The following is a 24,240-nucleotide window of genomic DNA, read 5'->3' as shown; positions in this document are numbered from 1 at the left end:
ACCCAAGTCTTCAAGATACAGTTCATTCTCATGCTTAACATCAGCAAACTGAAAACATCCTCAAAAATTCTTTTATAATGCCAGCAAAGCTAAGGAAGGAGAGTATGAAAAGAAAAGATAGCCCAGACTCATTAGTAGTTGCAAAAATATAACTGAAATAACAAATTTAAAAAGAATGATCCATTCAGGAATGGGAGGGAGACTTTTAGAAGATGCAGTGGGAAAAGGATAGCAGAGAGGAAGAAAATAAGGAATTGCTTTTGGTAGCCATAGCCAAGAATTTGAGGAGTGGTTTAATGAGTTGGCTACAGAATTCCTAACAAAACTCTAATATAAAGTTGTTTTCAATACTGACATTGGCTGAGTTCCTAGGTAGGGTTAGAGATGTTAGGGTTCCAATAAAACATGGGTGTAAAGATACTGTTTTCATTGACTGAGATGAGATTGTCCCCAGAACTTTCTTTTCCTTGCCTTCGGTGCTAGAAGAATCGGCTGTCAGGAGGTAATGCTGAAATATGCTCTCAGCTTCTTGAAAACATTTTGAGAATGGGTATTTTTTCACTATATACTTTAAGATGTATAAAATGTGTACAATGGTTGAAGATATCTAATCTGAACACACAGAACTGGATGCAAAATAATTTCTAAACCAAATGCTAACAGAGGCCAAGGCAAGGAGGTGCCACGGTTTAGAGCCTATTAGTCTTACAGGACTAACTAACTCCCTGAGCACTAAGGATGATGAGAGTACTCAAGACTGCAACAGGGAATATAGAAGGCCAACAGATAAAGGGGAAACATTATAAGGTCAGTTGAAGTGACCATTGGACTTTGCTATAAATATGCAGCGGACAGTTCAATATGTAGGACTGAGTTTGGAAAGCAGGGATATTAAGCCTTTTTATAGATTAGGATGCTGAGAAAAGATAACCAGGAGTGATGAGCCAAAAGATGAAAAACAAACTTAGAATAATGAAAAACCTCATAGTGGTAGGAGTAAAATGAAGCCAGAAAAACAAAAAGGTGATGTAAAAATGCTTTCAGACCGCCAGATGCAGTGGCACATACCTGTAATCCCGGAGATTTGGGAGGCTGAGGCAGGAGGATTGCATGTTTGAGGACAGCCTCAACAACTTAGTTAGACCCTATCTCAAAATAAATAAATAAATAAACAAATAAACAAATAAATAAATAAATAAAATAAAAAGGGTTAGGGATGCAGCTGAATGATAGAACTCCCCTCCCCCCCACCCAGGTTCCATCCCCAGTGCCCCCATACAACTCTTGTAGACTAAGGGACAAGAAATACAAAAGCAGAGGTCTTGAGACTCTGATCCACAGAATGTTTTAATCCTGAAAGTATAGAGACATGAGGAAAAAATAAAGTACTATTTATTTACTCTATAAATATACACCAAGCACACCCTATATATAAAGCAGATTAAACAATCCCCACTCTTCTGATGCTTTTAATTTGATAGACCAGACAAAAGCCTCGAAATGATATGTTAATGATTTGGAAGTACTAAGAGTAAATTCTTCCTATAGTAATCCCCACATTCCTTTTACTTCTCTCCATATCGCCTGAGGAATTTTCATCTTTTGGCTCAAGATTGAGACTTTTCTGGGCCAGAACCAAAAATTCTTGTATGGATGTCTGAAGATATCTGGTTGATTTGGCCAACCAATAGAGGTTTATCTGAGTTTTCCTCAATGCTGAGAATACAGCAGGGGACAAATCAAATTCTGTGAACTTAGGATGGATTTTAGAAGGCAGGAAGAACAATATCCAAGTAAATACAGAAGCAATCTGTTTGGTAACAATAAGTGCCATGGGGAAGAAAAAAAATCAGGGTAAGGGTGAGAAAGTATTGCAAGGCTTGGGGGAGGGGTGCTGTTTCACATAGGACAGACATGGAAGGCCTTTGATAAAACAGAGATTTTAAGCAGATACCCAAAGTAAGTAAAAAAAAAAAAGTGAGTTTGATGCTTTTGGGGGGAAAGAACATTCTTAAAGGGGACAAGCAAGGGGAGGGGCCCTGAGTGCATGCTTGCTGGGGAGACCAGTGGGTGGAGCAAAGTGAAGGTGGGAGAGGACACAGAAGCAGGGGCCAGATCAGGCTGGCTCCGTATGACACAGCAGGACACTTGCTTTCAAGCTGGATGAGATGGGAAGTCCTTCTAAAGTTTCACACAGAAAAGTGAAAGAATCTCATCTGTGATCTTAAAAGATCACTGACCACTGAAGGGCCCTGGGATCTATCAGGAAGTTTCTATCGTTAAAGAACTTTAACCAAGTTATTTATTATTCCAAACTTCAGTTGTTGGTGGAATCTTTTTTTTATTTAACATTGTTTTAGATGTTGATAGACCTTTATGTTGTTCATGGTGCTGAAATTTGAACCCAGTGCCTCCTCACACATGCTAGGCAAGTGCTCTACCACTGAGCCACAACTCCAGCCCATAGGTGGTATCTTAATTGACATGTGCTTCATGTAATGGTACAGACACTGCTAGTTGTCCCCTGCCAAAAAAATATTTTGTCCTTCTTCCTTAGTGAATCACTTTGCTAGTGTTGTCATTCAGATTACCACAGACCAAGTGATTTAAACCACAGAAACTTATATTGTCATCATTCTGGAGGCTAGACATCTGAGATCAAGGCATTGTATTGGTAGGTCTGGTTACTTCTGACACCTCTCCTGGGCTGTGGATGACTGTTTCCTGTGTCCACATAGTCAGTTCTAAGTGTGTGTGTGTGTGCGGGTGTATGTGTGGTATCACAGAGTAGCCTCATAGTGTAGCATCACAGTGTAGCATCACAGTGGTTGAACTTAAAATCTTCCTTTTACTTCCTTTTACTTAAAATCTTCCTTCCTTCTCTTTCCTCCTTACCTTCCCTCTCTCTGCTTCCTCTTCTTCTGAAAAAAAAAAAAAAAGAGTTATGGTGATACCTGCTGCATTTTACTTTGTGTAAAATACATAGAACGACCCTGAGTATAGTAGATGCACAATATATGTTACCTACTGTTGACTGTTGACATAGAATTCATTTTTGTTTAATTAGTTGTAAGGCTTTGAAGTTCAACATTTAATTTTTCAAATACTTTGTCAGTATGCAGCACTACACTTCTCCATAAAAAGCAGAAGCTGGAGCCCATCATGTGAGAAACTCTAAATATTTTTAAAAAGAATTGTAGTATTCATTGGCCCCAAGTAAAATGTCGTGTAGCTATAAACCATAGATGTGTGAGGTTAAGACACTGAGCACTTCTGTTGTTTTAAGCACTGGAGTCACATAAGCTACTTTTATTTTGTAAACCATACTCTTCCATGGCATTTGACTTTCTGATAAGAAAAACAATCCTGAATTAATTTCTCCACATTTACCATCCACATTTACCACAGAATCAAAATTCCAAATCAAAGCAACAGTCAATTCTGTGCTTTTTGTGTGTTAGCTTTCATGTTTTCTTGTCCTCATGACTCATCTTTTCCATTGTCAATTAATAACCATGTCCTCCCTCTTGCTTTTATTCTCCCCCAAGCACCCACATGCCTGTGATGGACTGACATGGGTTCATCTTGCATCTGATGCTGTCTGGTGTCCTTGCTCCCTCCCTGTTTAGCTGCAGCTCCAACCCAGAGTGTGCATACCATTCTCCAGAAGCTGCACAGACTAGGCAGATTTCACAGTCCACACAATTACCGATCACTTGTTATTCCTTAACCCCAAAGTCCAAAGGTTCCTCTGCTGACCCTTTGGGCCAAGGACTAATGTGTTGACCTTGGCATTTTAGGAGTAATTTCAGAGATTCAAGTGTTTCTTCTCATCCTAACAGTAAAATGGAATGTTACTAATAATTATCTCAAGGTCATGGTGTAGATGGAGTTTGGGGTCATCCCATGTTATCCTTACACTTCTCTGAACCTTAGTAGGAAAGGATTCAGTATTCCAAACTCAGAATTATGTGTGCTGTTATGGTCTCTTCTGTTTCTCTCAGTTATTTCTGTCCTTGAGCTTTAAAATGCATCATTTTACAGCTAAAGTCATCATAAAATTTAAAGTTATAGTACCATTATAATATTCAACTCATAGAAATTTTAATTTGGTTTGGGATTTAAAGTCACGGTAATAAAAGTAACTTAAGGAAATTAATTTGTATTAAATTTTTAATGATATTTATAAGCCAATAGTTTCATCCTGCCTATAAACCCAACTGAAATGTGACCAAGTGTCTGTGTATGTGTGCAAGAGTGTTCATGACCCAAACTGCAGATGACCCAACCATAGAACTTGTAAATAAATTTTGGGACATGGTACAAGGGACTGTTATACAGCCAAGAGAATAAGCAAACTACGACTCAACTTCCCCTAATCTCAGAAATGCCCATGACCACTCAAACACCCTTCAAGTGTGAGGGAGGCCAAGGGTGCAGTGCAAATCTTGTGACCTAAACAATGTGCTGTTGAAGTGCTACTCTTGAAAAATTTTCTAGAAACTGATGACCACATACTAGCTGCTAGCTCTTGCTGTTGTCTCCACAGATGCCAACACCCCCTCCATTTGCTCCTCTGTAAACCCACCTCTGCATTTTGCTTTGCCTCCCTGGTTGCCTGTGGCTTCCTCTGGAAGTGAGCTCTTCATCTCTAATTATTGTCAAAACACTGTGCACACCTAAGGTTGGCTCCTTGGTCGACTGGCATTGTTCCCCCGTGGTCAACAACTATCTGTGTGGTACTATTTAAGTTTCTCCTTCAGTGCCTTTTCATAGGGTTTCAGGTGCCTGCCTCACAGGCAGCCCATTTCAGCTTTGCCAGGAGCAGCTGGTGAGGTATCTGGGTTTTGTTATCAACCATTGTTAGGGGATGACCAGCTGAGCACAGTTGGGAGGCGGCCATGAAGCTTTGATGCAGCAGAACTGGCTGTGCTTCAAGGACTTGATGGCTTTCTCTTGCCATTTGCTGTAGTTTTGATACTAGTGAATAGGGTGGACCCTCCTATGGACACATGTGCAACAGCAGTACTTTTTTCGTCTTCACTCTGATTACACGGTTCTTGATCCAATTCATCGATTGCCCAGACAGGAACTGCCTGCACTTATTTGTGCTGACTCTTGACTCTATTTTACACCTTGAAAAAATAGTCAGAGGAGTTATTCTCTTTCACTTATAATTTATGTTTGCTTAACAATATGATATACCTTGATGTTTACCATGGATTTTGTAAGCACTTGAAAAAATAATTCTATAAACAAAATATCCATCTAATGGGCCAAGTTTTGAAGTCCAGTGATAATCTGTGCTGAATTCCTTCTTTTCAGCCTAATGAAGCAGTTATTCTAAGTAAATATAAAGCTTTTACATGCAGCACAGACATTCTTTTAGATTGCTAATATAGGGTCAAATAACCTGAATTTATTTTATACTAGTGTTTATTTATTTTATACTAGAGAATCTTTAGATTATCCAACAGGTTGACAATCAACATTTAAAAAGCTTTTCAATTTCTAATTGATTCTTCCTCTTATTTAGTTGTACTGATAAGTACTTGTAGTAAATATTTCGTGGCATTACTTGATTTAATTCTCATAAAAAACCATCACGAAGGCAATATTAGTCCTGGTTTTGAGGAATTGGGCCTCCGACAAGGGATAGATAGAGTTCTCACAAGAAATACCTGGTAGATCTGTGATTCAAACATGGGCCTGCTGATACCAAAGCTAGTGTTGATAACCATGTTCTACCTTTCAGAATTACTAGTTCAGGAAGAAAATGTGACTATTTTAACAATTCTCTCAAATCTAGAACAAGCCAGAATTATTTTGCTGTCTGAATTTATAGTACATTTGGATTATTAAAAGGTTAATTTTGAAAACAAATTCATTTTATCATACTCAAAATACCCTGCATTTGATTTTGTTTGCATTTTTTTTAGTTAAATTATTTTTATTTCAGCTATCCCCATGCCTGTTAGGCAGTTATGCTTAAAGTGAGGTCCTTTGCCTGAGGATCTTCTGAAATGTTTATTAAGACTCACTTGAGCTAGTGTAAAGAAATCTGCACTTAAAACTAAAAATGAAATTATGATTTTTAAAAGCACCAAAATTCTCCTTTTGGATAGTTTTGCCATGCCTGTGTCATAGTTGATATTTCCTATCTGTTCCTTAAAGATCTTGATCCATAATCTTAGTGTAACTGGTTCTCTGAGAAGGGTCTCTCCACTAGTCACTAGACCTGTTCATATGAAACCTGGTTCTTCTCCATCAAGGCACATGATGAGACCACATATTGCTGACTCCTTGGAATTCTATGTATCCATTGGTCAAGTGTGTTAGTCAGCTTTTCATCTCTGTGGCCAGAATCCCAACAAGAATGACTTAGAGGAGGAAAAATTTATTTTGGCTCATACTTTTAGAGGTTTAGTCCTTGGTTTTCCTTGCTCTGGGCCTGAGGTGACGCAGAACATCATGGTGGAAGGGCTTGGTAGAGGACAGCTGCTCGGCTCCTGGCAGGGAAAGCTGGGGACGAGGAACAGGGTAGATGAACACCTCTAGGGCATGTCCCCAGTGAAACACCTCCTCCAGTCATGCCCCACCTGTCTCCAGTTACTATCCAGTTAGCTACTATCCAGTTAGTCCATTCAAACTAGGATGGACTGATTAGGTTACACCTCTCACAATCCAATCATTTTACTTCTGAATATTCCTTCACTAACTCAGAAGTTTTGGGGGATAAGATTTCATATCCAATCCATGTCACCGACGACAGTTTATGGAAGTCATACATGCTTCCTTTCCTGGCTCTAGCAAACATCTACAGTCTGGGTAATAAAAGCTTTGTTAACCTGGATTCCTGCGTAAATATGGGATGGAACAGAACCCACAGTTGATTCACATGGATCTAGCAAGAGCGAAGCCTAGCATGATGCTAGTTATCTTCCAGCATTCATTCCATATTTATTCCTTAGGTATAGAAACACCAATTTTTAGTCAGCCACATTACTACACAGATAAAGAATAAATTTTTTTAGTCTACATTGAACTTAAGCATATAGGGATTATTATAATTTACTGTGAAATACAGGTGGGAATTTATCTTATTGCTAATGAGCATCCTAAAAGACAAGGGTGTGCTCGCCTTTTTTACCCCCCTTTCAAGATTCCTGAGAATTAAGTGTAATGTCTGGAGCTTCAGCAACCCTTTTATCTATGATGTAAGTTTTAAGACAGAAGCCACAGTCATTAGAGCAAGATGATGAAAGGATCCTGGACTACTAATAATTTCTGTACTGTACTGCCCTGGGAAGCTTACCTCTGGACATATTTTATATAAAAGAGAAATAAACCTGTAAATCACTATTTTTCAGATCTTTATTCTCTACTATCTCACATATACAAAGCAGTATGATGCTTGCAATTATTTAGAAGCCAAGACTATTGTATCAATTGGAAGCAACATAATCCATAATTCAGGGCATTTTCTCCACTTGGAAAGAGGTGATAGTGGGTACCATGTCTCCAATGTAGGTGAATTAATGAAAGTTTTGTAGATTACATGCCTTCTCGGAGTGGGATATGATACCCGTGCACATCAACCAGTCTTATAAAATGATACTCTGCATCTTCTGAACCACTTTGCCAGCTCACCAACTCTCAGGCCAACACACTGGTCAGCATGTTGTCAGAATAGATGGAATTTATGAAGTATGGCTGGCTTCTCTCAGAAACAGCTGGAGGAATGAATTTTGTGAACTCACTGAAGACCATAAGCATGCCGTAAAGGAACTTCCAAACAGCTGATAAGTACATTTATTTTTGGTCCTCATTTATTTCTTGCAGATTCATATTGATCAACTGACATGTTGCTCTTTCATGCCACTCTTGTAATCATCCGTTGTTTTAGAATCCTGCAGTTGTTCAGGAGACTTAGCATTCAAAGTTTAACACCTGGGTTTTACATTTGAGGAAAATAAGCCTTCGCAGCAATGAGAAATTGGGAGGCACCCCTAGGGGCCCCCACTTTCCATATATCACTCTTTTTTCTAAATTATTCTTCCCTCCAAAGTCATTTAAATTCCTTTCTTCTACTTGAATGTGAATTAACTCACTCAACATTCGGATGAGATTATTTTGAGTTTACTCCAACTTTTGCATTCCTGTCCAGAAATTTACAGAAAAAAAAAAGTGTCTCTTCCTGATGTGACCTTCTGAAGCAAATGCTTCTTTCAATAGTCTCCTCTTGGAACATTTATTCTCTTTCAACCAGTTACTTCCCTCCTGCTTATAAGTGTACCTAAGTCTTTCCCATTTTTCTATATATTATTTTTAATACATTTATTTTATTTATTTGTTTTTATGTGGTGCTGAGGATTGAACCCAGGACCTCACACATGCCAGGCAAGTGATCTACCACTGAGCCACACCCTCAGCCCTCATCTATATTTTTTAATGTAACAAGAATCTATTAAGTCTTTAAGCTTTCAAATTCTTCTTCATCATCTGGGCAGCTTCATTCAGAGATGTTTTTGCAGATCCTCTATTGCCTTAGTACCTTTCTATTATTGTTATTTTGTTATTCTCTGACATCCTTTTCTCCTTACCTCTTTTCTTATTGATATGAAATACCCTTATATGTGCAGATATAAGTACCCTTATATCTGCAACTACTGAGTGTTCTGTAAATTTTTTGAATGAAGAAGGAATATAATAGTCAAATAATTATAACCCGATCTGGCTTCTCATTAAATATCCTTAACCAGGGGACAGAACTGTGAGTGCAAACATAAGCGTAAAGGAGGCACTCAATAGTTTCTATGTGCTCTTTATGCCTGTGCACTAGTCTCTGTTCTAAGTTTCTGGCCTCAGGATGTGCAAGGCACCCTTTGGGCCACTTGTGAATTCACAAGGGTAGGCACTGAATTATCCTAACAGAGACAAGGAAAGATGTGACCTCTGCTGTCACACAGCAGGTGAGTACCAGAGCCAGGACTAGAGCTCCTGTTTTCCAACTCCAGAGTCTGCTCTCTTACGTCCCGACCATTCTGTGTCACCCAGGCCTAACAAAAAAAACAAACAAAAAAAAAATTAATGCTCTACAAAAAAAAAAAAAAAAGGTCTGCTTCCTACCCCAAGGAGCATTTCCCCCAAACATCTTCTTTTCCAACTTGCATGCTGAGTGACTGACATTTTTGTTATTCAGTCACACTCTTTAAAGGCTTTCGAAAACTAGAAAAAAATTTAAACCACGAATGTGCCACATAATGACGTAAAACATAAAATCACATAAAACTCTAAGCAACTATTGACACTGGAACTTGAAATTATGTATCAGATAATATAATTGATCTTCGATAAGACTTGAAGAAACAGAACATGAGACAGCAAGTTGAGTTTTGAGATGTTAAAGGAGATCATCTCAAACTGCTGAAAATGGAGGAAAGAAAACCGAGTAAGATGGTAACCCTGAAGGATATTTGAAGAAAAAGGAAAAGGAGAAGATTTGAAATTTTGACAGAGTAAAAGAACTAAATTTGTTACTATCAAAATATTCTATGTGGCTCAGCTACCTCCATCTTACCTGATAGTGACTAATTTTATTGTATTCATTTTATTTTAGCTTATATATCATACTTTCAGTGATGTCATTAGGGTCAGTAATTTCTTTCTCTAGCTCTAGCTGTCTATTTTAAGAGCATAATTCAGACAGATCCCTCTTAACCAGAAAGATTAATCTCCAATTTTACAGTATAAGTCCAATAGGAGAGCTATGCCCAATATATAGAATTCTACTTCAGCAATTACTTTTATTAACATCAAATTTTGCTTTAAGACACATCCTTGAGGCCTCGTTTCCTGAATGAGAGCCAACCTCCAATTTTTACTGCCTGCCAACACTGTGGTTTTTTAACTTATAAGTTTATTATAATAAAGAAAAATTAGTTTAAGCATTTTTTAGTAATCCCTATGTATGGACCTCATTTACATGTTTAATAAAGATAGGTGGTGTCATTTGTCATTGTAATCAGTTTTGATCTCATGAGCCTTTCAATGAATTTCCTTCTCTCAATTGGAGGAAGTTGTACATGTGCTTTAGACATGAATCATCTATTTTTTGTTAGCAATTCACTGCTTCTATAAATTATGAATTGGGGTAAAGAACTATGGAAAATATAAGCCTGCTTACTCTGGTTGACACATATACTGAAAGTGGAAAAATGTTAAGTGAACAGTATTAATTCCATGTATTTGTGAGAGTGATTTTATCAAGCCTTTCTTTGATCCATTGGATTTTAAAGCAATTCACAGTTGTATAAGATTTGCTTGGCCTGAGGCAGTGTACTTTGTCTGAAATCCTCATTCAGAAAATAGTCCTGTTTCCTCAGTTGCCTAATCCTCAATCCCTTAGAAACGTACCCCCGGAGGGCAGGTTTCTTACTGTTTCTCAAAGGCGGCAATATATTAAAGCCTACTACGTTCCCATGATGGGACAAAAAGGATTGACCAGGTTAAGAAGTACGAAGAAATAACTGCATTCTAGGCATCAGCATTGATCTGTGTCTTTGCTTTGACAGCTGGAAATTTAAAATTGTTTGGAGTCGACACTGATTCCAACCATGGGTTTGTCAGCCTCTACTCCTGCTGTTCCAGTTCAGACCTCAAGTGCTTCAGATCATCAGACAGCATCACCGCCTTCAGGATGCCCAATGCATGAAGGGTAAATGAAAGGCTGTCCAATGAATGCAGAACCCTCTGGTCCAGCCTGTGAGAGCAAAACATACTCTCTGCCTGCCCACCAAGATTGTGCATATGAGTATGTGGAGTGTCCTGTTCCAGGCGCGGCTGCTGAGAAAAAGGAGAACCTGGATCCTTCAAATCTGATGCCAACACCTAATCAAACACCAGCTCCAGATCAGCCCTTTGCATTGTCTACCGTCAGAGAGGAGTCATCCATTCCACGAGCAGATTCAGAGAAAAAGTGGGTTTATCCTTCTGAACAGATGTTCTGGAATGCAATGTTAAGGAAAGGGTGGAAGGGGAAGGATGAGGATATTAGTCAGAAAGATATGTATAATATCATTAAAATTCACAATCAGAACAATGAACAGGCCTGGAAGGAGATTTTGAAGTGGGAAGCCCTTCATGCTGCGAAGTGCCCTTGTGGTCCATCCTTGATCTGATTGGGAGGGAAAGCAAAACAATATTCACCAAGAGCAAGAATTCGTTCCTGGATGGGGTGCCAAACAACAGGCACAATTGGATCATCACCGTTGTGGCACGGAATTTGGATATGTGATACATTATTAGGATGGCGGCGAAGTCAACAAGGACTACCAGTTCACCATCCTGGACGTCCGCCCTGCCTTGGATTCACTTTCAACAGTATGGAACAGAATGAAAGTTGCTTGGTGGTGCTGGACATCATAACCACTGTTTTGTTTGTGATGCAAAGTATAAGGGAGATACATTAAACTATTTTCCCCAAACTGAACTGCACTCATGATGTAACGGGAACTTCAAGTGGGTCATACACTTCATCCTCTACTTAGCAAAGGGCCCCTGCTCCATTCAGTTTTGAGCTGCATTTTGCCTTGCGGTTTACAGCAAATAGTTTTAAGTTTTCTTCCCGTTTGGTTTAAGTGGGAAGCAGTCTCTCAGTTTGTCCGTTAGCTGCAATATTGCCTATGTATTTCATCTAGAAAAGTCTGAAAAAGAGTTTTTAGAAAGTAAGGAAAGCTGCTTTTTCTTACCGTTTTCTCAAGAATATTTGAGAGGTAAAACCTGAAAGCCAGTGTACTGCTCATGAGCTTTTACCTGGTCAAATATTTTAACTAAAATCATTTATTATAAATAAGCAATATCTTTTTTAAAAGAGACTATTATTTCTGAAGTCCCTACGATTTAGTAGAGACCCTGAACAAAATGCAAAGCCATACCCTTGCACTCCAGCAAGACTAAGGTATGTCTTGGCTCTCAATTCTTATTTATATGCATTTTTCAGACTGGGCCTTGTTAAAGTAGTTTCAACTCATCATGAGGTGCTAATGCATATGCTCTGAAACATATATTTTAATTTTTAAAATATTTTCCTGTTGTTCTGATATGTAACTCTGCTCCCCCCAAACAGGTCTCTTCATTGTCCCTGGAATTTCAAGTTATCCCAACTTTGAGTCCCATTCCTTCCTCCATTGGAAGCCTTCCTCCTGGTTGGCTTAATCCAGATTTAAAAGTCTGGCTCAAGTCACAGTGCCAGTGATTATATTTAGCTGAGTATTAACAGTCACAAGAAGAGTATTTTTCTCAGATGTAGTTATGTTTGCATTAATTCACTGTCTCAATTTTTATGTTTTAAGGAAGCTTTAAGCTTGGTGTTGAAATTCCTTGTATCACCCCAAAACTGATTGTTCTAATTATAACAGCATGTTACAAATGACTTTTTTTTTCAAGTGTTGATAATATTAAATCCTTTAATTAAAAAAAAGAAAGAAAGAAAAAAAGGAAGAAGAAAGAAAATAATCCTATGTATCCATTCCTTTTAATAAAACTGAGTGGCAAGATTAGATCCACAAGATTCTCAGTGTGCATTCTTTGGGTGCCAGCAGTTACACTGATTTCAGATGAATTTTAACTTTTATTGTGCAAGGTACTGTCATAGAAAGGTAACAGGATATCCAAATATGGCTTTTCCTGTCTGGGAAGAGTTTAGGCCAAGGCCCCAAAGCTGAGAACAATAAATGCCAAGTACTCCCACAGTTAAAGTAAGATGGACATTTGTAAAGGAAGTAGGGACAAAAATGACTCTGCCAGCACTGGTTCAGACTGTGCCAAAGAAGTATTCAGTAGGAGGCAATTCATAGGAGGGTGACTTATTTTTGGCTGTTACAATGAATGAGAATAGGCTGGGTGGCTTAAACAGAAGATTCAGAAGACTGGAAGTCGGAGATTAGGGGGCCAGCATGGTCAGATTCTTGGTGAGAATCATCTTTCTGAATTCCCGAGTTTGTTTTTGCATGGTCTTTTTTTTTTTTTTATGCCCAAACCCAGGATTGAACTATTCTTCTTTTTAAAAGGCCATTCATCCCCCATCTCATCTCATTTACACCTTGCAAAAGTATACCTCTAAATACCACAACATTAGGGATTAGGGCTCCAAACTATGAATTTCTATGTGACACATTCAGTCCCTAACAGAGAGAGTAAGGGCTCCCTTGAAGTCTGCTTTTGTTGACCTTCTAGGGCATAAGGCTCCTATAGCCCAAAACATGGGCCCACTACAACCTGAATACATTAGGGAAAATCAAACTACCTTTCCACACCTGAGAATGTCTTTAAAAGCTATGGCAGCTTCTGGAGAGTTTACCCAACAGTAAGGAAGAATAAACCAATGGAATGAATTTAATGGGGGATGTTGAGAAACTCAGTTGCCTTTTCCTTGGGGCCTAATGAATGCAGCTCAGTGAAGTGGTTCAACTGAAGGAGCTGGAAACTCTGTGGTTGTCAAAAATTCAGTATATGACACACTGATATTCCACACTGCAAAGACCCTGAGATGAGGAAAATTCACTTGTAGAAGCTGCCTGTGGGTTTCAGAAGCCCAGATAAACCATTCCCCAGAACATTAGAGCTGAAAAGAATCATTAGAGATTGAAAAGAAAATTTTGTGTTTAAGTACAAAATAGTGGGTTATCAAACAATCACTATTTCTCACTCTGAATATTGTCTGGAAATAAACAAAAAACAAACCAAAAACATCAGCAGTAGAGTAAGGGTTATTTTTCCTGTTGCTACCATAACAAATTTAAATATCTCACAGTGCTGAAGGTCAGAGAACCAGTGGGCTCATCTGGTTCCTCCAATTTCATACCTTGGAAATTGTGGTGTTCTCTGAGCTGTCTTCCTCCCTCTGGGGGATCTAGGAGGAAATCTCTTTTATTGCTTATTTAGGATATTGGCAGAATTCAATGTCTTGAAATTATAGGTCTGAAGTACTGATTTAGCAAAGGACACCTTCAGTTACTTTGATTTTATATTTTTAGTTGGGAATATCTTGGCCCCTGTGTTGAGTCCCTTTCCTGAAGTTGTGTGTACATGCATAAGTATGTACATCTGATTTTGCTTACTGATTTAAATTTTTTTAAAAATTTTCTGGACACATGGTCTAGATTCTGCCAATGGCTCCTAAGTAGGCCCAACTTAGGAATAGTTTGGTCCACTCCACCAGATCTTCCTTCACTCCAACAGATTCTCTTTTCTCCTATAATGACATAGTCGTTGGATTTAGATCTCACCCTGAATCCAGGCTAACATCTTCTCAAGATTCTTTACTATCTACACATGCAAAGACCATTTTCGAAATAAAGCCACAGTTACAGGTGCCAGGAGTTTGGACTTGCACATATCTTCGGAGGAGTCACTATTTGAACCACCATACCTAATGAAGTATTTGAGGGTGATCAGGGGATTGTGTTGGCAACTTATTCCCAAATGGTTTAGGGGAAAAAATCCCTATTTTTAACATACTTGCAATATTTATAAGTTTGAAACATTTTCAAAATTAGAAAGATTAGAAACAAATTAGAGCTCTGTTACATAGTGGTTAATAGCACAGATAGCCGTGAGATTATTCAGGTTTGAACTCTTCTACTTATTGTCCACGTGAATTTGGGCAGGCCACTTAACCCATCTCAGCCTCACTTCCTTTGTTTGAAAAATTGCGATAATAGTATTTACTTCATAGATTTGTGAGGATCGAGACAATTGTGAAGAGCTTAGCAAAAAGAACTTAGCCTTTAGCAAACAGTTAAACAGTAAAATCAATTATTTTCACATATTATCATTATATGCTCATCAACAGCATTAAAATTGTCTAATTTTTATGTAATAGTAGAAAATAAGAGATGTGCCTTCAGGCTAATAAAATTTTTTTTTTAACTTAGCAGACCAGTAAGACTTGTTCTTTCTACACTAGTTTACCAAAACCATACATTCTTGCTTTCCTCTGGTTGCATTTAATTGTGTCATGTTTTTCAGCATGGGATTTGTAGTGTTTTCCCTTTAAATGTCTTGATATAAACACTCAAAGACCTGAAGATTCTTAGAAGTCCAGCCTTATTATGGTGGTTAAGTAAATGTCTCTAATATTGGTTGTTGTATCATGCAGGAGGTGTTCAGATACAAGTTATAGGGTAAAAGTAGAGTTCCTTAAACAAGTAGAAACTTATCTGTCTTACATGGAAAGAAGAAGTAGTCATTAAATCCTGCTGAGGCAGTTTACTGAGGTCAGCAAGGACAGTCAACATCATTAGCTTTTGTCCTCCTCTCTATTGCCACATAGTCACAAGATGGTAACAGTGCATGGAGGTTTTTAGGTCTACTCTTAGGCATGAAGAGAAGAGCTCAAAAAGAGCCACACCAACTGTTTGTGAAAAGAACAGCACTTCTTAGAAATCTGTATCCTCATCCTTTCTGTTCATCACCTTTAGGAGAACTGCACATGAGACTCCAGAGATAGGTCCCTGTGGGTACTGTAGAGAGGAGAGGAATGGTTTTACTCAAATTCAGATAAGAACTGGGATTGGGATCTGCTGTCCTTATGGGGCTAAACTTGGCATGTTAGTCAAACTTATCTGGGTTTCTGTTTTCAAGGAAGAATGGGTAGGGGATGAGTATGTAGGCAAAGGGTGACTTGTCATAATTAGCCATGGTCCCTTAGCCAATCTTCAAAGCTGAAATCCCATACTTCTAAAAATGTATCATTTTAGTGCCAGGTCTTTCTGAAAACATCAACCTAAGATACACCAGTAAAATTGTTTCTAATTTGTTTAATATTAAAACAATTATAAAACATACAGAGAAGTTACTGTATATTGTTCACATATGGTTCAGATGTGAATATAAAATAGAAATGCAGAGAATCCTCTTTTATTGAGGAGGAGCTAAAAACTCCTAAAAAATTAGTCCCATCATGGAACTGTAAACTTTTAACTTTGGAAAGAGGGAAGAGTTTTTCATCACATGGGAGATGAAACCCAATCAGGGGTCATGGGTGGAGACTACTTCTGTCTCAGGATCAGGGAAAGACTGAAAAGTAAAATACAAATCCAAAAGCAGTTCATCCTCACAACGTATGATGATCAACTAGTCCTGCTCTCAATGAAGGTATGAAAGCACCAACCCCCAGAGAGAGAAGTCAGGCATGTTGCCAGATGTTGTACAGTTGGGCAGCACAAATGGGTCTCAGACCTCCTAACCCTTATCTAGTGTGCTTTTCTCTGTATCCCTCTGAGACTGAGGCAGTCCAACACCCTGGAAAAAAGAATGTGCTGAGCTGTCTTAATTCTGGTAAGAAAAGAACAGAAAGAAAGCAAGAGAAATTCCCAGGAGAAACTAACCTCCCAGCTAGGAAGAGAAGACCAGGGATAAAGGTCTTGATATCACAGATGAAGACAGAATATTGCTGTGAATGTTTGGTTTTATGTAACCAGCAAGTCTTCACACCCTAGCTGTTTCTCTCCCCTTCTCCCGCTTTCTCTCTTGCTTCCTATTTTGACTTATTCAGCATCTGTTTTCTAACTGGCAAAATAGGGTATAATGTGAATGCTTTTAGTACAAACTAGGTTTTAAAATATTTCTAGGGGCTGGGGTTGTGGCTCAGTGGTAGAGCGCTCGCCTAGCATGGGTGAGGCCCTGGGTTCAATCCTCAGCACCACATAAAAATAAATAAATAAATAAAAATAAAGGCTTTGTGACCACTTACAACTAGAAAAAAAAATATTTCTAGATTGTGTCCACAAACAATCAAAATTACGGTTCACAATCTACTAGGAATTAACTATCTCACAATTAGCTCAATGCAACTAGTTTTTCCTCCAGAGTTGGAATGAATTTCTGAGATCTTACTAAACCAAGTGGTTGGCTTTTGTGTAGGGGCTTTGATAGTCAACAAATATTTGTCTTTAAACATCTGAATCAGCTTATTGTTGTGAGACGTTTGCACAATGGGACAAATAGAAATCATGAGAGATTTCTAGGTTTAAATAGCAGCATCCAGAATCTCATTTCAGATTCAATCTAAGGCCTGTTCATTGAGTAAAATGGTGAACAGCACTGCTCACACTTAGAATATCATTACCTTTTCAATGCCTAAAAAAATTATTTAAATGGAATGTTTGTAAGTTAAATGCATCATATATGGCAATATCACTAAATATAAACCAGTGTATAAGTGACTATGAAAATGTAGAATTACAACTCAATAGCTTATGAGTTGCTAAAATGAGCATCATTTTTGACGGGCAGTAGAAAATGGCAATAAGATTCACAAAGGGTTGCTTAGAAGTCTATGGTGAAAACAATAATTTATTAAGAGAGAACTAGCAGGAAGCATCTCCCCCAACCAAGCTTTGTATTATGTCTTTTGATCCTCAAAGAAATACAATATGGCAATTTTTATTAATCCCAATTAGCAAAAATGGAAATAACTCAATAACTTTTTCAAGATCCTACAATTGATAGGTGGTGGAGTCAAGATTTGAAGGTAGTTTTGTACAATTTCAAAGTCTGTATAACAGAGTCCTGCTACCCATGGCAGCAGAGCTAAAAATCCAGTGCTAAAATTCTCTTCTTTATGTAGATTTGTGGGCGAAATCTCCATCCTGGTTTCTAGCCAGGAATCATACATTGAAGGCATCCTGAGTAACTGGGATGTTTAAATTGAAAACCACTCTAGGCACATCTTATTCTAGCATTCCTGTTGCAACATTTAGCATCAAACATCTGAGCCATATTTTACAAGGTCAAGAATTGATGCCTTTTTTTAATCAAACTTCACTTTTTCCTTTGCATTAATTATTCTCTTGTTCTGCCATTTGTTCCTGTGATTCTCTCTCTCTCTCTCTCTCTCTCTCTCTCTCTCTATATATATATATATATATATATATATATATATATGTGTGTGTGTGTGTGTGTGTGTGTGTGTGTGTCTTTGTCCACAGTTCCTGGTTCCTTCTCTCCAATGAAGGTCATGGAAACTCTAATCTCCCCTCACCTTTCTCTCTTGGAATTGGCCATAGAGATAATTATCTGAACGAATTTGGTAGCATATCATAAGACCTTCATTTCAGAAGGAATCCTGTTCCATTCCTTGGAGGAAGGACTGCCGCTCAGAGAGGCCAATAGGAATTTAGACAGAAAGGCCTTGCTTGGTCCCCCTCCTCAGTCTCTTACAGTTTTGTCCAATCACATTTCCACCCTGTTGTCCATGCTTCAGTCATACCTATGCAAGGAGGTCTCCGTAAAAACCTCAAAGGACAGGGTCAGAGAGCTTTTATATAGCTGTACACATGGAGGACGAACATGGATTCACCTGCATTCCAGGAAGGTGGCCCAGCTGGACATGGGAAGGAGGGTGGCACAGCTGGACTGGGAACAGAAGCTCCTGAGCTTGGGACTCTTCCATCAGCTGACACATTTCTTCATCTGGCTGCTTAGTTGAATCATTTAATATGTTGTTTATAGTAAACCAGTGAATGCAAGTAAATGTGTCCCTGAATTCTATGAACCACTCTAACAAATTAATGAAGCCTAAACAAGGAGTGGTAAAAACCTCAATTTGTAGCCATTTGTCAGAGGTTCCTGAGGCCAGGAATTGTGACTAGTGTCTGAATGAGGACCATTTTGTGGCAGTGAGCCCTCAACCTGTGGGATCTGACGCTGTCTCCAGGCCAGTAAGATTTGAATTGAATTGAATAAGAAGTTGCCCAGCTGATGTTCACTGTATAATCCCGACATTTTGAGCACACAGAAGTGTTCTGCACTGAGAGTGTATGGTAGGAGAGACTGAGTTTGAGTTGCATTTTTCTTCTGAATCACCAGAGTTCCATTTTCACAGATAATTATTTTATGTTAGTTTATTTTATTGCATGGTTATAAAGTAACTGCTTTAAATCCGACCCATAACAAGGCATACTATGAAGAATGAAGTAAAAACCCAAATAGATAACTCATAGAACATGAACTTTAAGAATGAGGCATTAATTTAAAATTAAACTCATAAACTCTGAAAATGTATATAATTTAGTTACATTGTTTCCTTCGTTGTTAACGTTTAGTATTGCTATGTGTGAGGAGAGCAAGGAAGGAAGGAATGGATATTCATTCATTTTTTTCATGACTAGTCATTTGTGTTATGAGTCAGGTATTATGCAAAGTCTGAGGAAGAAAGGATGACTAAGACATCTTCCCACACATCCTAGAAACAAACACAGTGGACCATCCTCATTCAGGGTTCTGCATCTATGGATTCAACCTACTGTGGTTCAGAAATATTACATTGCTGCTTACATATACTGAATGAATAGTTAGACCTATAATAAGTTGTATATACACAGACCAGATACAGACTTTTCTTTCCTTGTCATTGTTCTACAGACAATATAGTGTAATAAAGTTACATAGCATTTGCATTGGATTAGATATTATAGGTTATCTAGAGATGTTTTAGAATACATGGGAGGAGGGACTTGAACATTTGTGGATTTGGGCACCTGCAGGGATTCCTAGAAACAGTCCCTGCAGACACCAAGGGATAATTGTGTATGATTTTTATTTGTCAACTCTATACCCTGGTAAAAAATAAAAAAATAAATTTTATAAATACATATCCCCTATCCTTATTGATGACTGCTATAAAAGGTGATTAGTGCTATAATGGAAATAAATAAAAGACATTCTGAGATTAATGCAGTAAAAGGACAGAAAGTTTAGCTTTTGATATCAAGCAGACCTGGATTTAAGATGATTGTTAATTCTATTCTTTTATGTCAAATTGTTGTTTAAAAAAATTACCACATGTTGGGTGACTTAAAACAGCAGAAATTTATTCTCTTACAGCTCTTGAGTCCAGAAATCTGAAATGAACTGTCACATGGCCGATTCCTTCTGGTGGGTCTGGTGGTCCCATGCCTCTTTCCTCATTGCTGGTGTCTCTGACAATTCTTGGATTGTAAATGCATTGCTCTGATTTCTACCTCTGTAATTATATGGCCTCTTTTTTATGTCTTTTCTTCACACAGCCTTCTAATAAGGATACCAGTCATTGGATTTAGGACCCACAATTTCATTATGATCTCATCTCAGTCAATTGCATCTGCTATTTCTAAATAAGGTCTCATTCTAAGTATCTAAGTAGACATAAATTTGGGGGTACACTATTCAATCTAGGACATTCACTTATTAGTAACTTAGATGATTCAATTAAGAAACCAATTTCTCTGTTTTATCCATTAAATGGAGATGAGAATAGTAGCTATCCTTTAAGTTGTTGAAATACTTCAACAAAGCAAATAACAGTATTCAGCATAGTGCTTGGCACATAAAAATTGCTGAAAAAATGCTAAATTGTAGTCGTTCTGAGTGCTATAGTCCATTTCATTCTTGCAGGGAAAATGTTTTGTTAAATGGTATTTGGGAAGTGTACCAACTTCACTTTTCAAAGTCTATGCTATTTATCTGGCAGAATAGTTTAGATTACTTCTAAAACTTTTTGGAGGAGAACTGTTACATGATAGCAAAAATTATCTGAGAAGTATTGATGTGCCAGGTGTTTTCCAATCTTTAGGATGTGAAAATCACCTTCCCCAAAATGTGCACATGAAAATTTGTCACTTAAATTGGTGTTTAGAGGAAGATAGTGTACATTTGAGTCTGTGAAGCACAGGAGAATCTCTGAGGACAATGTTTGATTGTTATTTCCTATTAACATGAGTAGATCATAAGGGGGCCCTCTCCTCTCCCTCTCCTCCCTGACAGGCAGGTGCAATGGCGGAAGCTATGGGGGCCAACCAAGAGCTGATGGTGGTGGCACAAGGTTTCTCCCACTCTGTGGGCTTTCTTGGCAGAGGCTTCTATAAATCCTGGTCCTTTAATCCCCTGGTGCTGGGACTCATCTCCAGCTGGCGGCTGACAGTCTTCGCAGGTAGGAAGAGCTGAATCTGCAAGGTCCCCCAGGGGATGCAGCTCAAACTCCTGTGGGACTGACGGGGCTGTAATCATAGCCCCAGTAGGGCCTGGGCCTGGGCTGTGGCTGGAAATTGGCAATTCCATAAGCCATCCTGTCATCTCCATTAGCCCTGACTGGCCTTGTCCCAGCCTTTCCAGCCCTGGGCATTGGATTGGACTCTTATGTCATTCCTTTGAGTTACTGGGCCTGCCACTGGTGCAGATCCATGGCTTCTTTTACCCCTTGATGGAAGGTTTCTACAGCATGGGGTACATTGCTTGGCCAAACATGCCAAGACCTCTAGGCCATGAGCATTACTGAACGTGAGGATGTGGATTTGTGGATTCTATAACAAATTTGAGATTTGAGATTCTATAACACATTATTATTAATAATCTATTATTACATGTCCTTTCAACAACATGCCTTGATCCTCCAAAATCACTTGGATCACAACAAATCTTGGTCTGGTCTATATATCCCAAATTTCTAAATTTATAATGTTACTCAGTGTCAGCCAGTTAGTGAGTGAGGAGAAACAAGAAGAAAGTAATACTACTCAGTACCCAAGGCTTTGGGATGCTGCTGAGCAAGGAGGGACCACAATGACTGGTGATCACACTGGTCAACATTTGGATTATCATTGGCAGAGTTGCCACTGTGATATGTTGGCCAGAACTCAATATCAGACAGCGCCGTTGTTGTTCAGGAGGTGCTTGTGTTAACCAAACCCTTGGGAACTCAAGTTGCTGTAAGGGCCCAATAGAGGCTGGATAATCCTGAAAGATGGAATAAGAAAGAAAAATGGTGGTCTATCAGGAAGCTCTGATCAGTGTGGCTATCCTAAATAGAACTGCCACTTGACTAATGCACAGTGTAATGCCCATGAAGCCACAGATATCACAGGCTTTGGCATACTTGGGCATTCTCAGAACCTTGTAAAACAACAGAGAAAGGAGATGTCTTTTGGCATTCATCATCAGCATTGTTGCCAAGATGGCTACCATCCACAAGGCCAGTGGGCAGCTTGGACTTCTCCCAGGAATCTCAGCCGAAACCTCTAGGGTATTACTGATTTGTCTACTGAGAGAATAGGTGGTTTGCTTTCGTTCTGCCATCAAAATTTCCAAGGGTTGCCAGGCATAGATTGTTGGTATTGTGGAAAAGGGGAAAAGGACTGCCAAGAAAATTGCCAAGCCTCGAGTTATTGAAATCCTGCCTGGTGGGGTCAAGGCTGCTAATGTTCTTTACCAGGACAGTTCCAAAATTTCCACTGAGTTTATTTTGTAAGATAGAACAGCAGATGTTGTTGAGATCTTAGATCCTTAGTACACAATCAGACAATTCTCAAGAGTTGATTTTAAGAAATTTCCTAAGAAGGCAATACTGCCTGCAGGGGTTCCAGCTGTCCATTCTGGGTGACTTGCATGAGCCTATCGAAAACTGCCTCTATGTGCATTCCAAGGCCAAGAATAATATTTTGAATGTTGAGGGGATGTGTGTTCATATCTTAGATGGATAGGGAGCAGAAAAATATGGTTTTTTTTCTTTCCACAGCAGAATGAGGGATTTTTCTTTGTGCTGGGATAATTATTATTATTATCTTTGCACAGGAAATAAAATTATTTATTAAAATTACATTGAGAGAAAAAAAACAGTAAATTGCAAAAATAAAATAATTAGATCAGAAGCAGTGGATTTTGATTGATACTGTTGATAAATCTACATTGTTAAAACACATTCTATATCTGCTGGAAACAGTGGTGCACGCCTGTAATCCCAGCAGCTTGGGAGGCTGAGACAGGAGGATTGTGAGTTCAAAGCCAGCCTCAGCAAAAAGCAAGCCACTAAGCAACTTTGTGAGACCCTGTTTCTCAATAAAATACAAAATAGGGCTGGAGATGTGGCTCAGTGGTCGAGTGCCCTTGAGTTCAATTACCAGTATCAAAAAGAGAGAGAGAGAGAGAGAGAAAGAGAGAGAGAGAGAGAGAGAGAGAGAGAGAGAGAGAGAGATTCTATAACACATTATTATTAACAATCTATTATTACATGTCCTTTCAACAACATGCCTGGATCCTCCAAAATCACTTGGATCACAACAAATCTTGGTCTGGTCTATATATCCCAAATTTCTAAATTTATAACACATTTTTCACAATTCAAACTCTATTTATTAGACTTTCCTGAAGTATTGGCTCTTTTTTGCTCTGGACAAGAATTGAGAAGCTTGTCCATTGACTGGGAAAGGTGAATAAGCAACATCTGACTTTTTCTGAGTTAATGATCCCTCTCTTCCTCTCACCCCATTAAGGACTAGGAGAGGCAAAGCAAGCCCAGAGCTGAGGCCTTAGTGGTCATTAAGATGTTGAAACTTGTGCTGAAATTTTCTGATGATTCCATCAATTTCTAGAACAATTTCTAGCTGAATAAATAAAACATACTTTGCTGGAAAAATAATTCAATCTTTCAAAACTGTACAACTCTCTTCAACTTCTCTGGTGAACTTGAATTGACTGAAATAATGACTATTTTAACCATTGTGATGAAAGTCATTGCCATAGTGCTTCCCTTAGAGGAGAAAAAGCTACAAGGCAAAAAAACAAAAGCAAAAACAAAAAAAGCAAGGTAACTCCTAAGTAAACCATAATGTCTGGAAACAGTAATTATTGTGAGAAGTGGGGGAAAGAAAGTCAGAATGGGCATGGATGCACAGGCAGACATGCTCTTTTGTACTGGTTGATAAGAGAAGGCCTGATGTGGGGAATGTGACATTTTGGGAGTATCAAGAATGGAGTAAAGAAGCTGGCTGTCTACCCTATCTGGGGAAGAGCATTTCTGAAAAAGGAAATAACAAGATGAAATACTCTGCGATGAGAATGCACTTAGATTGTTCTAGAAACATCAAGGTCCTGGAATCTGATGGGATGGAGAAGCTGGAGTAGGGATGAATGGAGAGGCCTGAAGGAAATTCCATTAGAAATAATCAGGACCTGATGAAGGGTGTTTTGTATTATGTGGCAGGAGCTTCTAGTGTCATGTTTACTATGATGGGAAGTGACTGGAAGGTTGAGAGTAAGAGAGTGATTGTTTTTTTGCGTTTTCACTGAATTTACATTATCAAAGAAATAATTACACTAGTAATATAAGGCAAGATTTATGCCATGATATAAATACTAAAATAAGAAATGAAGAAATGAAAAAAAAATGGCCATAGATTGAATGCGTTAGATTATAAACAAAAA

General features: G+C 38.5%; 2 pseudogenes; both read left to right on the top strand.

Moving 5' to 3' along the window:
* Positions 1 to 1,890: 1,890 nt before the first annotated feature.
* Positions 1,891 to 12,384, top strand: LOC114088650 (holocytochrome c-type synthase pseudogene; annotated as a pseudogene).
* A 9,114-nt stretch (positions 12,385 to 21,498) lies between these two features.
* On the top strand, positions 21,499 to 22,288 carry LOC114107600 (selenide, water dikinase 2-like; annotated as a pseudogene).
* The last annotated feature ends 1,952 nt before the right edge of the window (positions 22,289 to 24,240 follow it).

This window comes from Marmota flaviventris, chromosome 3 (genome assembly GCF_047511675.1).
Source record: "Marmota flaviventris isolate mMarFla1 chromosome 3, mMarFla1.hap1, whole genome shotgun sequence".
NCBI lineage: Eukaryota > Metazoa > Chordata > Mammalia > Rodentia > Sciuridae > Marmota > Marmota flaviventris.
Note: the sequence above shows the minus strand (reverse complement) of the source record. Positions and strands in the feature narration are given on the sequence as shown.